Source organism: Muntiacus reevesi, chromosome 2 (assembly GCF_963930625.1).
Source record: "Muntiacus reevesi chromosome 2, mMunRee1.1, whole genome shotgun sequence".
Taxonomy (NCBI): domain Eukaryota; kingdom Metazoa; phylum Chordata; class Mammalia; order Artiodactyla; family Cervidae; genus Muntiacus; species Muntiacus reevesi.
The window spans coordinates 258591786-258606539 of NC_089250.1; positions in this window are offsets into that span (position 1 = coordinate 258591786).

Sequence of the window (14754 nt, forward strand, 5' to 3'; positions counted from 1 at the left end):
CTTCAGGCTTCTGGAGGATTTTCTTGAAGACACTATAGTTCTGATACCAGGACTCTGTCCCCTGTCTGCCTCCTGCCAGATCCTGGGTGTGGCTAATCCATGGTTCCTGAGTGTCTGGAGATAACTGTGATTAAATGAGAGGCTTCAGCTAATGCCAAGACTTCACAACGCTACCTGGACGCGTATGTGGGAGAATCAGATGAAGGGTCCTCCGAAAGGGGATGTTTCTTTGCTAGACTGAACTTGGGCATGGTTCCTTCCTGATCACACCTCACAAAAGCAAGGATAGGTATCAATGCTCAGTGTTACTCTGACCTGTGCAGAATGATAGGGGCCTCCCTGCTGGCTCAGATGGTAAAGAATCCGCCTGCAGTGCAACAGACCCAGGATCAATCCCTGGGTCAGGAAGATTTCCCCTGGAGAAGGGAATGGCTACCCACTCCAGTATTCTTGCCTGGAAAATTCTGTGGACAGAAGAGCCTGGCAGGCTATGGTCCATGGGGTGGCAAAGAGTCAGAAATGACTGGGCAACTAACACTTTCACTTTTTCATGCACAATGATACCGGGGACAGAGTGGTAACCAACAGCCCCAGACCTTTCCCTCACAGAGTTCAAGTCCGGTGGAGCAAATAAATACTCACCAAACAATGGGAGCCCAGAGTGGTCAAGGCTGGGATGGGAGAAGCACAGGCAAGAATGATTAGGGCCTGTTTAAGCTGAGGGGACTCTGGGAGCCCAGAAGAGGATACTAACTGAGCCTGGGATGGGAGATGGGGAGATTCCAAGATTCCCTGAAGGCAGGGCCAGCTTCATGGCAGTGTGATCTGCAGGGATGCTCAGCGCCCCTTGTTTAAAAGGACCCCATGCTGGTTGATGCCCCACTGTCACCATCGTGAAATTCTTAATCATTTTTGAACAAAGGACTCTACATTTTCATTTTGCACTGGGACCCCACCCCCACCCCACATACTTGAAGGATATACGGAGAAAGCTGGGAGAAGAGAGTTCTCCCAAGAAAGAAGAACACTGTATGCAAAAGAGAAGCAGGAAAGAGAGACGATGGGCACTTGGAGAGCTGGCCAAAGTTCCCTGTAGCTGGAGAACAGAGTGGGAGAAGAGGGCGGGTGACGGGGAAACTTAAGAAGTGGGTGGATGCCTGCTGCCAGGCTGAGGAAGTCTAACTGCATGCCAGAGGCACCGGAGCCATGGGAGGGGCAGGGTCTGGTATGGACTTTAGAAAGATCCGTGGTGAGGAGGGTTGCTAGGGGCACAGAGCAAAGAATAAGGTTGGGATTGGGGGCTCATTTGCCTTAGGAGGGCTTGGGACTGTCTGACTGCTGTGGGCAGGCTTATGAAGAGCCTTGAATGCATGGGTGACTGACACTCCCATATACCGGGAGACTGATCAAGGAGATTCCACGGCTGAACCCAGAGAACCTGAACCCATTTTCACTGTTGAGGGTGGGAGGGGAGTACACAAGGGTAGGTTCAAGGGTGTTCTGGTAAGTATTTGAAAATCTTTTTATATGAGAACTCACATGGGTAGACTGATGGAGTTGAATGCTAAATTGACGAGACTTTAGAGTATAAAACGTGACACTTCAGAGGACTTTATTCTGGGTATATTCTGGCTTCAACTCTCTGTAGAATCCCTGGGGTACACTTGACTCTGGATAAAACATCAGTTCTTTGGGAACTTCCTCTTCATCCACAGCCCTGAATGCTGTGGTCCTCACCACCCTCCTGCTTCTCCACTCACCTCGTTCTGGGGCATCACCCCCAGCACACCCCAAAGCTTCCTTTTTCCTTCTCCACTGAGGACCTCCACACCTCTATCCCAGCCCTGGGCCCTCCCCTGAACCCTGGACCTGGCTTTCCTTGGCTTCCTGAACATCCGCCTGGGGCCCCTCACACCCATGGGGTCCAACCCTGGCCTCAGCTTCTTCCCCAAACTGCCTCTTCCTGAGTCCTGTCTCAGGGCAACCCCCATTCAGCCTCCTGAGCAGCGCCCCCCACCTTCCTCCATTCTCTGGCCCCATTCTGTTCTAACTCTGGCCTCACCCACATGGGTCCCTGTGCCTCCTCCCCCTGGGCTTCTAGCCTCAGTCTCACCCTCTGGTCCAGGGAATCTTCCTAAAACCAAACCCAAGCCTCCTCTGGGCTTCCCAGCTGGCTCAGTGGTAAAGAATCCACCTGCCAATGTAGGAGACACTGGTTCGATCCCTGGGTCAGAAAGGTTCCCCTGGAGGAGGAAATGTCAACCCACTCCAGTCCCACTCCAGTATTCTTACCTGGAGAATCCACACAGACAGAGGAGCCTGGCAGGCTACAGTCCATGGGGTCACAAAGAGTCAGACGCGACTGAGCACCCATGCACCCTCCTCTGCATAGAACCTTCCATGGCTCTCCAGGGGGCCCGGGACAGAGTCCCAGTTCCTCAGCCCGGCAGCAGAGGCTTTGCCCCCCTCCCCTGTTCCCAGGTCCAGCTCCATCTCTAGCACGTATGTTCCCCACCTCAGTCTGGAAGGAAAGACCTTCCTCCCGTTAAGACCCTCACCTTTGCACTCCCACACTTTGTTCCCTGTGCCCTCGGTGGAGCCTCCCTCACCTCCTCTGCTTGTGATGAAGAGCCTGGGAGGGATCTTAAACAGGTGAGAAATGAAGCTACTGAAAGTCGGTTCCTTCTTGAATTCTCCCCCTCCTCCTCCCACCCAAAGCAAGGGTTCTGGGCGGAAAGAGGCTAGGGGGTGCACATTCCTGGGACCTGGGAGAACGGAGGGGCTGGAAACTATACCCAAGGTCTCTTGCTTCTCCCTGTCTAGAGCCCCAGCCTCGTCTTTCCTCCCAGATCCTCCCTGCATGGACGGTGAGGTTCCACTGTTCTCTGGTTCAGGACGTTCTAGGAGGATGAGAGCAACTGGAAGCCACTGTCTTCCCGTGGGAGCTCCACCGTCAGGTCCTCCAGAACTCCACACGGCGCACGTGCTGCCCTCTCCAGTCACTTTCACGACCCGGAGCCCAGCCTCCACCTTCCCCAGGAGTTCAGGGCCCCGGTCCTCCTCCCTCAGACTCAGGAAATCCAGTCTCCATGCTCGCTCTTCTGCAGAATCCAGGTGTCCAGGCACCTGGCACCCTCCTTTCCAGGATCCCAGAAGTTCAAGCCTGAAGCCTCTCCTTCCTCACTCAGCAGGCTCAGGAATCCTGACCCTGTTTTCTTAGGAACCATGATATTTTCTCTCTCTCTCTCTTTTTTTTTATTTTTGGCCACACTGCGTGCTAGTTCTGTGACCAGGGGTTGAACCCATGCCCCCTGCAGTGTAAGCACAGAGTCCTAACCACTGGACCACCAGGGAAGTCCCAACCATGGTATGCTAGTCTTACCCACTTCGATCCCCTGATTTGTAATTTTCTGTCTTAAACTTGGAGACTTCACCCCTCCAAACACTTGAGGGCCCTCTGAAGGAATATCTTTCTTGTCTGTCTTTGGGTCTTCACATCTCTCCACCACTCAGCTGTCTGTTGACTCTGCCTGTCTCTCTCCCCACAGCCATCTCTCCATCTCACTGCAATTTTCTTGTATGTTTTCCTCTCCCTCTCTCGGTGGCTCTGCTCAGCTCTGTCTCCCCCGTCTCCCCTCCCTGTCCTTTCCCCTCCCCTGTCTGTCCATCTGCCCCTTTTCCTTGACCCTGCCCACATAATGAGGCCTCATTACTATCGATGGCAACAGGTCAGGCTGGAGCCAGTGCTCATGGGGACCTCAGTGTGCTAACCCAGGGAGAGTGCTGAGGGCCAGGCCCAAGCATGTGTGTCTTAGTTGCTCAGTCATGTCTGACTCTTTGAGACCCCATGGACCATAGCCCACAAGTTCCTCTGTCCATGGAATTCTCCAGGCAAGAATACTGGAGCAGGTTGCCATTTCCTCCTCCAGGGGATCTTCCCGACCCAGGGATTGAACCTGAGTCTCCGGCATTGCAGGCAAATTCTTTACCATCTGAGTCACCAGGGAAGCCCAGGCATTTGGAACCATAAATGCCCCCACAATGTGCCTGGCCTCATTTCGGCTCCTTGCAGGTAAGCCCCCATCTTACCTTATTCCCGGGGCTCCGAGGACTGCGTTCTTCTCTGGGATTCCTCTTGCATCACCTCTGTTCCTGCAGTAAGAGGCCTGGAGGGCAGACTGGCAAGAGAGACTGCGGTGACTAACCAGGACCCACCCACTCCCTCTCCAGCCACGGGCGCCCTCTCACCCACCCCACTGGGCCGCGGCGCCCTGAGCTTCCAGTGGGGTGAGTGACCCATGGGAGACCCAGAAGGCGGGTGAGTTGGTCTGGATCAGCAGTAGGGGACTGGCAGTGCCAGCTGGGGCTCCTGGGCTGCCTGGCAAGTTCTGTGACAGGGGATTGGCCACAGTGGAGTTTCTTGGGGCAGGGCCCTGGCCAACTGGGGCAAAGGACTATTTGGGCCGGGTCTGTAGCAAGGGATTTGACCAAACTGCTTGTGAGAAGGGGACCAGTTGGGCCTTTCTGGGATGACCACCCAGTGGAAGCAACTTTATTCTAAGTTAATGTTTATGTACCAGACATTGTCCTGTGCCCTTTACGTACATTATCTCATGTAATCTTCCCATACCCCTGGGCTAACACCCTCTCTTACATATGAGCCAACTGAGGCCCAAAGAAGTGAAATACCTTGCCCAAGCTCACATGGCCAGGGATTAGATGGCGACAGGATTAGAACATTATGTGTTTGGCCTCGAAATCCACCAGATGATACTGATTCCTTCCTGTCCCCTCCCAGTTCCCTCTGGCCGGGTGACTGCATGTGTGGGTTTCCAGGGATGTTACTACATCAGTATTTCTTGGAGGACTGGTACTGAGAAGCCCAATTTCCGGCTGTACCTGTCGCCACCGCCCAAGGGGCCCCTGACCACAGTGCTGGTGAGGGCGCACTGGCGGACACTGCGGGCGCGCTTGTGCTGCGCTGTGTAGCTGCGGGGCCCTCGGAGGGCGGTGGGTGGCCAGGTGCACGTAGGGGCGTCCAGGCCGATGGGAGTGACAGTGGTGACCCCGGGTGGGCACGCCTCCCTGGGCCCGACGCTGGCTCTATCGCGCCACCTGCTGGGTACTCGCTCCGTGATGGTGACGCCGTCGCCGCAGCCCCACGACCCGCACAAGGAGTTTGCCGCGGTGGCCCGAGCCTCACGCCTGCCGGGCGGTCCTGCTGGACGGCGTCGCCCGCCGGCCCCTCCTCGCACGCCTTGAGCCTTTCCAGGTATTGCAGGTGCAGAGCTCAGGAGACTTGTTGGGCACCGGCGTGGTGGCCACTCATCCCGTCCTGTATGCGGGAGACAAGGCCTGCGACCACGTGTCCAAAATGCTGTCCCAGGGGCTCTGAGGACCTGTCTACGCCGTGCCTCCGTTCGTGCTGGCGGATTCCTGGCACCGAGACCTCGTGACCTTGGCGGCAGGCAGCACCCGCGGCCGACGCTTGTAGGAGAGGCGGCGCCCTAGGGGTGCGCAGGCTGGGGCCCCGGCTCCTGGCTGCGCTTCGACGCGGACCTGGGGCGCCCGCTTGTGCTGCCCTCCCGCCTGCACGTGCTTTTTCTGGCCGGGGACGCGGCCCGGGGCGGGGGAGTCGTCTATGATCCTTCCTTTTCTCTCGGGCTGCCAGTGGGCGCCCGTGGAGTTGCCGGGTTTTTCCAATCCTCGGCCGCTGCTCAGCTTGCACTGGAGCCTCAGCCCCTCCGGTCCTTGGCCGCATCACTAGCAGCATTCTGACCATAGCCAAGCCCCTGCCCAGGGCTTCACCTGGACGGAGCTGGCTTGTGGACCCCGGCGCTGTGCCGTCCACAGTCTGGAGATGGCGCCACGCCTCCTGGACCCGAGCACAATCCCTGAATTGGGACGACCCTCTGGAGGAGAGAATGGCAACCCACTCCCAGTGTATTCTCCAGTATATACTCCAAGAATACTCCAGTATTCTTGCCTGGAGAATTCCATGGACAGAGGAGCCTGGCGGGCTACATACAGTCCATAGGGTCACAAAGAGTCACACACAACTGAGTGACTAACATTTGTTTTAAAAATGTAATCCTCAGCCACCGTGGAGGCAGATCTTTTTATTATCCCTATTTTATATAGGAAGCAGTTGAAGGTTGAAGTCAAGAAATCACCAACAAAATCTGCACATGGAACAGGTGGCAGCTGTGACCCTAAAATCTGCTCAGGCCACTAGGGAAAGAGGCCTGTTGCCACCAACAGTGAGGCCCTCTGCGCAGACTCGGTGTAAACTGGATGCTGACCATAATCCTAAATTATATTATGGGACTGATTTCCCAGAACCTTGGAATAAGGGGCTCCCATTCAGTCTCTGTTCTTCCCTGGCGGCTCAGTGGTAAAGAATCTGCCAGCCAAGCAGGATACCCAGGTTTGATCCCTGGGTCGGGAAGATCCCCAGGAGAAGGAAATGGCAACCCACTCCAGTATTCTTGCCTGGAAAATCCCATGGACAGAGGACCCTGGAGGGCTACAGTCCACGGAGTCGCAAAGAATTGGACACAACTGAAATAACTGAGCATGCACGTACACAATGCTGTTTTTAGATGAAACTTGTATTCACCAGCTCCTATTCTGTACCCAGGCTGTGCTGATCATTTCTGTATTGTCCCTCAGCCTTACCATTCTCTTTCTGCTGATACGGGCCCCAATTCATTTTATTTTTTCCTGATTTTTTTTTTTTTTTTTTTTTTTTTTGGCTGCACTGGGTCTTTGTTGCTGCAAGAGGGCTTTCTCTAGTTTGGCAATCATGGGGATTCTCTAGTTATAGTGCGTGGGCTTCTCACTGTGGCACTCAAACTCTAGGCATACAGGCTTCAGTAGTTGTGGCACACAGACTTAGTTGCTCTGTGGTATGTGGAATCTTCCCGGACCAAAGACTGAACCCATGTCTTCTGCATTGGCAGGTGGATTCTTAACCAGTGGACAACCAGGGAAGTCCTCCAATTCATTTTATATTGGGAACCGTGTTAGCTTCTGAATGCTGATGCTTCCATACCAGAGACCCTGGGTATCTAGGGTGTGGAGGGATGAGATTAATGTCAGGATTCAGTTCTGATGCATCCTCTCCTCATCTCATCTCCAGATGTTCTGACTGAGGAAGCTGTGGACCCTCCCATGGAATCTCATTCCCTCCTAGCATCTTCCTTGATGATGCCACTCCAGTTCCCAGTCTCCTGTAATGACAATGCTTCCTTTAACAGGACCACATGTCACCTTTGCGAAGCACAAGACTGTGTGTGCCCAGCACGCAAGCCACATTTGAGTCCAAGACCATGTCCAGTTCCAAAATGCTACCTCTGAGGGATTCCAGAGCAGTGTCCAGCTCTCAAACTATGGTAATGGCCAATCCAGGATCAGAAAGCACACTTGAAACTGAACCAAAGCTTTTACCTGTGGCCACAGCTTAGCTGGGACTTGCCAAGGGGCTGTGAAGGGACCCTGGCCTGAATCTGTACCTGTGGTTGAATCGGCACCTGCACCTGTCTCCCTGCTGATGCTCACAGCTGACCCAGAGTCCAGATCCAATGACAGTGTCATGGTCTGGGTCAGCAACTGCCTGAGTGGCCAAGCCAGGGTCCTGGGTACTGAACCAAGCTTAGAGGCTGTGACTGGGAAAACCAGAAGTTGAAACTGTATCTGAGTCCAAAATGATGTCTGTGACCAAATCAGAGATAGAAGCTGGCTCTGGGAATGAGCAGGGGGCCATCACAGAGGGTACTGCTGTGCCTCTGGGTTACCATACATCTATACTTTTTGGCTGCACCATGCAGCATATAGGAGGCTAACTGCCCAGCCAGGGATCGAACCTATGCCCCCTAAAATGGAAGATGAGTTTTAACCACTAGACTGCCATGGAACCTATACATTTGAACCTCAGCCTTTGCCCTCAGACTCTACACAGAGGTCTCCCTTCCTTTCAATTGTGGGTCACCTGCTCTGGAGGGAGACAGTCCATGCTTGTCACAAGGCACATCTTTGGCATCGTCATCACTGCCATCAAACACGAGTTCAGCTTTGTTCAGGTGAGAATCACACTGTATGGAATACTGGGGAACTCCCTCCTTCTCCATCCCTCATTTTTGTCATCTCTAAAATGGAGCCAATTAGATAGGTCCACAGTCCCTTATCTAAAATGATTGGGGGGACTTCCCTGGTGGTCCAGGGGTTAAGATCTTGCTTTCCAACACAGGTGATGCATATTCAATCCTTGGTCAGGGAGCTAAGACCCCACATGCCTCTTGGTCAAAAAAAAAACAAAACATAAAAAGTAGAAGCACTATCGTGACAAATTCAATAAAGACTTTAAAAATGATCCACGTCAAAAAAATCTTTTTAAAAAAGTGACATTTTAAAGGATATGTTTTTATCTATTTGGCTGTTGGATCTCAGTTGAGGCATGCAAGATCTTTATTGCGTCATGTGAAATCTTGTGTTGGGGCACACAGACTCTAGTTATGGCACACGGCTCTGCAGCATGTGGGACCATAGTTCCCTGACCAGGGCTCGAAGCCATGTCTCCTGCCTTGCAAGGTGGATTCTTAACCACTGGACCACCAGGGAAGTCCCAACAGTAACAATTTTTTTTTAATAAATAAATAAAAAATAGGGCTTCCTTGGTAGCTCAATGTAAAGAATCTACCTGTCAGTGCAGGAGAGTTGGGTTCGATCTCTGATCTGGGAAGACCCCACATACCACGGATCAGCTAAGCCTGTGGACCCCAACTACTAAAGCCCGTGTGCCCTGGAGTCTGTGCTCCACAACTGTTAAGGCCACTGAAATAAGAAGCCCGCACACAACTAGAGAAAAACCTGCACAGCAAAGAAGACCCAGCATGACAAAAATAAATCAATTAAATAAATAATTTTTTAAAATATTAAATAAGTAAATAAAATGATTATGGCCCAGTGCATTTCAGATTTTAGAATTTCGAAGGGTCATCCCATGCAAATACCACGTATCATATAATACTCCTACTAGTGGGTGTTACAAAACCACAAATATGAATGTTTCTGCAGTGACATGTCTGAATATGCATACCGATTGGGATAAATTACAACTGTAAGCAGCCACAGGTGAGTTCAGGTCAGCTTTTGCTGCTGACTTAGTTTTAACCTCAAACACAGAACACATCTTTCAGTCTTTAGACCACCTTTGCATCGGGGAATTGTAGATAAGGGCCTGTGGACCTCTAGCAGCTACTTCGTCAGGCCTTTGTGAAGTGGGAACAAGTTAACGTGGGGAAAGCGCTTGGAACCAAGTCCAGCTCATGCTGAGCGTCACTGAGGAATGTTTTGGCTATTTCTATTTCCCCCTAACACTGGCATCTGGAACCTCCAAATTCTCTGAGCTCTGGCCATATCCCAGGACCACATGCAGCCACTGACATGTCCCAAATTTTTCCCCAGGGAAGGTTTCCAGACATTTTTCTGATTGGAAAGTTGTGGGGGCTAGACAATATATTTAATCAGGGGCAAAGTGTTGGATGTTATGGATGTACAAAGCTACCTTTCTGCACTATAAAAAGACAATGGACTCTGGAGCCAGATGGTTTGGGTTCAAATCCCAACTTGACCACTCGTTATTTATATGACCTTGGGCAAATTATTTAACCTCTCTGGGTCTCGGCTTCTTCATCTGTGAAATTGGGATGATATAAAGATCAAACCAGTCAATCCTGAAGGAAATCAACCCTGAATATTCATTGGAAGGACTGATGCAGAAGCTCCAACGCTTTGGTCACCTGATGCGAAGAGGCAACTCATTGGAAAAGACCCTGATGCTGGGAAAGATTGTGGACACACAGGAGGAGAAGAAGGCAACAGAGGATGAGATGGTTGGATGGTGTCATCGACTCAATGGACATGAGTCTGAGCAAACTGCAGGCGATAGTGAGGGACAGGGAAGCCTGGTGTTCTGCAGTCCATGGGGTCACAAAGAGTCAGACACATTTTAACAACAAGTGAGCAACAAGAACAACCCATAGGGCTGTAGTGAGGATTAAATGAAATAAAATAAGGAAAGCTCAGAAAGTATATGATTCTAAGACCTGATATGTGAACCCATGATGGTCCATACTCCCCTCCACACCCCTTGAGAGCTCACCCTGCCACTCAGGAGTCAGGAGTTCCCCAAGTGCCCTCATGGCTCCCCAGCATGCAGCAGTCTCCATTCCAGGTATCCAGCACCCTCAAATTCTCAGAGCTCCAGAGATTTACTCTCACCACTTGGGCCCTCATCTCCCAGGGACCTAACTCCTGAGTTCCTTCTTTGATTAAGGAATGTTTTTTATTATTAGGTACAAGACCTTGTTCAAGAAACTGAGGATGTATCAGCAGTCAAGACAGAAAAAAACCCTTGTTCTTGGGACTTCCCTGGTGGTCCAGAGTCTAAGACTCTGTGCTCCCAATGCAGGGAACCTGGGTTTGACCCCTGGTCAGTGAACTAGATCCAGCATGACACAACGAAGAGTTTGCATGCTGCAATGAAAATCAAAGATACCACGTACCACAATTAAGACCCAGAGCAGCCAAATAAATAATTAAAAAAAAAAAACAACACCTTGTTCTCATGGTGCTTATATTCTACTGGAGAGATATAAACAATAACTGTTTAGTTAATAATAGAGTATATTAGAAGATGTGTGTGTGTATGTGTGTGTGCATGTGCTGTGTGTGCTCAGTTGCTCAGTCGTGTCTGACTCTTTGCAGCCCCATGGACTGTAGTCTGCCAGGTTCCTCTGTCCACAGAATTTTCCAGGCAAGAATACTGGAGTGGGTTGCCCTTCTCTTCTCCAGGGGATCTTCCTGACCCAGGGATCAAACCTTTGTCTCCTGCATCTCCTGCATTGGCAGGCAGATTCTTTACCACTAAGCCACCTGGGAAGCCCATGTTAGGAGATGATACATGTTAAAGAGAAAAAATAGAGCAACGAAAGTGTGATCAGGATTTCTGAGAGTACAGTTTTAAATAGGAGGGATGTAACTTAAGCCAAGTCTCAAAGGAAGTGAGGGAGAGAGCCATGTGGATATCTGAGAAAAGAGCATTCCAGGCAGAGCGAACAGCAAGTGCCTAAAGTGAAAAATCTGCCACCCATGTGAGAGGAACAGCAAGAAGTCCAGGCTGAAGCAGAGGGATCGTGGTACCCAGTAAAGGAGGAGATCATGGGAGTCAGATTGTGGACGGCCATGTGGGCTCTTGCAGTAACTTCGGCTTTTATACTGTGTAAGGTCGGGGTCAAGGACAGATTTTGTGCAGAGGAGGGTTGAGACATCCCTTGCATGTAAATAAGATCCTTATGGCACCATGTAGGGAACAGTCTATGGGGCTGATGGAGGAATTGCTGGGAGAGCAATGAGGAGGTCACTGAAGTTGTCCGGGTAGGAGATGATGAGGGCTGGACCAGAAAGGAGGCAGTGAAGGAGAGTACAAGGTGACCTGGGAAGCTTCTGGGGGATGAGGTGGAGGACAAAAAAAAAGAGGGAAATTATAGATTGGGAGAAAGGAGACACTCCGATCTGGAAGGTCTTGGTGGAGCCTCTTGATAACTGGAGGAAAGACATTTAGGTCCTGGCTGAAGGCTCTCCTATTAACTGGAGGAGGTGGGCGCTCCTAGCTCTTTAGTGAAACAACTTACCTGGTTTCCCCAGAGGAGGGTTTCTGAGTTTTGCATGAGAACGGAACTGGGTATTGAAAACAAGACTCCTGGTTAATAGACGAGAGTGAGACCTCCCAAAGCCCTAGTACCCCAACATTCAACCCCCCACAAACTTCCATCCCTCACCCCTCCTCAGATGCTTGGGAATGCAGCCTTTCTGGCAACGCTACGCTTGGGTTGCCTCGCAGGTGGACCAGCAGCAGCTGTGATTGCCTTGACCCTCAGTATCAGGAAGCTGGATTGTATTTCTGCAGCTCCTGACTAGGGGCAGAGGTTGGTCTGAGGCAGGAGCTGCCTGCACTGCACCTCCTTGCATAATTGGGCCCTGCAGCCACCTGATGCCCTGGGCCAGGCCCCCTAGGCTGTGCCCTGAGCCAGGCCTAGGTCCCCACTGGAGCCCCTGGGACCCCGTCCTGCCCAGGTGGCTCTGATCGGGCCCTTTAGCTGCTGCCATGACCTGATGCCGCCTCGACCCTTCGAGACCAGCGGCAGTGCTTGGATGTGTCTCTTCTCTGATTACCGATTTGGGCTTTGCGTGGCCCTCCATGTCTGTGGGCCGGCCTGTCAGCGCCTGGGTGTCGGTGTCAACCTGTCGAGATTCCAGGTTGGTTCTAGTGAGAGAACCTTAGGAAGGAAGGGGTTCTGGAATTTAAAGGCAACACTCCTTCATACTGGGGCCTTTCCTGGTGGCTCAGATGGTAAAGAATCTGCCTGCAATGCAGGAGACCCAGGTTCGATCCTTGGGTCAGGAAGATCCCCTGGAGAAGGGAATGGCTACCCACTTCAGTATTCTTGCCTGGAGAATTTCATGGACAGAGGAGCCTGGTGGGCTATAGTCTATGGGGTCACAAAGAGTCGGACACAACTGAGCGACTAACCTTCTCCTTGATACTGGAGTCAGCTGCTGGGGCAAGACTCCAGGGTTCTAGGAGTAGGACAGCCTCTGGGTCCTAGGAGTGGGACTGCTGAGGCTCCGGAGGCTGGGCTCCTTGGGTCTGATATGGAGACTCCTCCCCACTGGGGGTGCGGGATTTCTGGGTTCTGAGGGTTAAAATAGGTCTTGGGTTTGGCATCTGTGTGCCCTGAGAGTGAAGACTTCTGGTTCCTGGGGTGCAGAACTATTCAGTTCTAAAAGGCAGGACTCCTGGATTTGGTGGATGGAAAGGTCCTCTAGGCAGCTGGAGTGAGAGTTCTGTATCCCATGGCCTGAATTTTATGTTCTGACCCTCTGGTTTCTAAAGATCGAAACTTGACCCTAGGGATGGAGATTACCAGAGTTGGGGGCTGGAAAGCCTCCATTCTAGGGGTCATCAAGCTGCCTGAGGATGCACTGGCCTGGGCCTTCAGCCATAACTTCTGGGTGGGTTCCCTGGCTGGGTGCCTGGATGCTGCTGGCAAGGTGCTGCCTCCATCGTCTGTCATCCTGCCAACCACCAGCACTCCAGCCCACTTTGCGCACACACGTGACATCCTCTTGGCCCCCCTGAGGCCTTTCCACCCAGGTCATGAGCTTCCTACACCAAACCCAAGGTTGAACTGTGGACATATGCCTGGGCACTGGACCCTGCCCAATGCGAAGTGTCTACTGTGAAACTGGCCCATTGCTGGGTGGCCAAGTCTTCTCCTGGCAGGAACTGAGTCTATGCAGTGAGGGTCCAAGGCCTCAGCCCAGCCTCTTCATCTTCCCTCATCGGTAGGGCTTGGCCCCACTCCTGACCCTGGCAGGGCAACTTCAGCTCCCTGTTGCCCATCTCAGGATGCATCTCAGGATGCCAGCCCCTCCCTGCACTTTCCGCTGCCAGCCTCCAGCCACCCCCTCCTCCTCCTCATGATCCAGACCCTCAACCTTGCCTATCCTAAAGTGTCAGCCCAATTCTGACAGAAGTCCAGCCACTAGCTCTCATCCTTCGCACTTCTCAGCCCTGATCGTGGTGCAGTTACTCAACTCTTACCTCTTCAGGAACACAGACCTGGTCATAGTCCAGTCCCCAAGGCCTTTCCCATCCTAAGCTCTTACAGAGGCTGTGCCTCTGATCCATGGCTGGTCTACCTAGCATTTATCTCTTTGAGGTTTCGCTTCAGCTCTGCCCAAGTGAAGTTTTCCAGTTCCTATCTCCACAGGGCCCCAGATGCCCTATTCCAGCCCCAGAAGTTGGGAGTGAGACTCCAGCAGCCACTTGCCACCAAGTAACCCTCCATTGGTACTCTTTCCCCAGGCTCTGTACCTGCACCCTCACACTATTCCTATGCACTCTGAACAGTTGCATGGGGCTGGAGCTGCAGCTGCATGGCATGCCTGCGTCCCTGCCCAGATGCCAGCAGCCACCGAGGCCAGGAGCGCAGACATAGCAGCTGCAGCTTCCTGTATGATCCCAGAGGCCTGCTGGCACCCTGCCACCCATAGTTGTCACCAGAGTTCTTCCTGGTCTGTGTGGCTGACAAGGGTTGTGGCCAACAAGGGTCATGCCCATGGGAACCACCAAATGCTCCATGCCTGCCCACAGGCCCCCACGGCTGCTTGCCAAGTATTTGGTAGAGTCTGTGTGCGGCCCTGAAGGACACTTGGCTTTTGCTGTGAGCCATCACCAGGGGGGTCGGCGGTGCAAGACCAGGTCTGATCTCCCATCATCCTGCAGATGGTAGTGAGAGCCACCCATGTGCCAGGCCCACGAATGAGATACAGTGCCAAACAGGACAAAATTCTGCCCACACTCTCCTTGGGAAAATGGATCTGATTTTCTCTCACGGCTGCATTTACAAAGCACCCGTTCTGGTTCTCAAATTATTGTCCCTAGACCACCAGCAGCAGCAACACAGGGCTTGTCTACAATGCAGACTGCCCCAGACTTATTACTGACTCAGAAATGCTGGGATGAGACCCAGCATCCTTTTGTAATAAGCCCTTCAGGAGATCAGATGCAAGGCTGAGTCTCAGAACTTCTGTTTGACCTGTTCCAAATCAGCTCACTGCACCTTTGAACCACACTAGGAGATAAGGTCAATCGTCATCTCCTTTCTCTGGTGAGGAAACTGAGGCACA